The sequence below is a fragment of the Lipophrys pholis genome (genome assembly GCF_963383615.2).
Source record: "Lipophrys pholis genome assembly, chromosome: 16".
In the NCBI taxonomy this organism is placed as follows: domain Eukaryota; kingdom Metazoa; phylum Chordata; class Actinopteri; order Blenniiformes; family Blenniidae; genus Lipophrys; species Lipophrys pholis.
The window spans coordinates 481,096-482,303 of NC_137634.1; positions in this window are offsets into that span (position 1 = coordinate 481,096).

Below are 1,208 nucleotides of genomic sequence, written 5' to 3' on the forward strand. Positions count from 1 at the left end.
CGTGTGTAACGACTCGTGATCCGCCAGCGTTTCCTGATATCAGCAGTGACGTGTGATAAGGACGGAGGCTCCGGTTCTGAACCGGATCATGCAGGTCAGAATCCTGGTCCTTTGTCTCAGGGAGAGTCGAGTGTTTCCTGACTCGTCTCGGTGGAACCCAGGTTCTCCTCGGTTCTGCCTCAGCGCCCCTGCTTCCTGCCTGCACATTGTTTAATGAAGGACTGAGAGCAGGTTGGGTTTACTGCTCGGTCCTGGACGGTACCAGGAAAAGTTCCTGGAATAATTCATCCTTTGGTCCAGAACATTTGAGTTTGAGCTGAAACCCGACGGGCCGTAACAGAACCCTGAACATTCACACTAGAATCAGGAGAATAAGACACATTATGCAGTTTCACCGGAGAACGGTGACACATAAACTCCTCAATTGAGTGGCATTCCTCATTAATCCCCACGTACACCAGAGGTTACACTAATAAATGCCCCTTTGAAGCCCCGGATAATCCCCCAGCCGTCTCCACTGCTTAATCCAGCCGGAGTGTTCTGGTGGCTGAGGCACAGAACATCAGATTAATTGTCTGGAGCCACTAAGATGCACTTAATTGCTCTAAGATGATGAGACGATAGAAACCCCGGCAGGCTCCAGGCTCCAGGCTCCAGGCTCCAGGCTCCAGGCTCCAGGCTCCAGGCTCCAGGCTCCAGGCTCCAGGCTCCAGGTTGCAGGCTCCAGGCTCCAGGCTCCAGGCTCCAGGCTGCAGGCTGCAGGCTCCAGGCTCCAGGCTCCAGGCTCCAGGCTCCAGGCTCCAGGCTCCAGGCTGCAGGCTGCAGGCTCCAGGCTCCAGGCTCCAGGCTCCAGGCTCCAGGCTCCAGGCTGCAGGACCATTTTTATTATCAGTTCTTTTGTTTTACTCCTTTCTTTACTTCTTCTCTGGAGTCTAGCTGCTTTCGCCAATTCAGCCATTTTATTTGAGACGATGAAGCTTTTTAATTTAAGATTATTTATAAATGTTTCATTTCCTTTTCCTGAGTTTTCAGTTTGACTTTTCTCCCTTTGTTTCTGATCTTCATCACAACTCTTCAGTCGTTTCTTTTCACCTGTCAGAGCTCCAGCAGGCCACACAATCCTGGTTCCTGGTTCCTGGTACCTGGTTCCTGGTTCCTGGTTCCTGGTTCCTGGTTCCTGGTTCCTGGTTCCTGGTACCTGGTTCCTG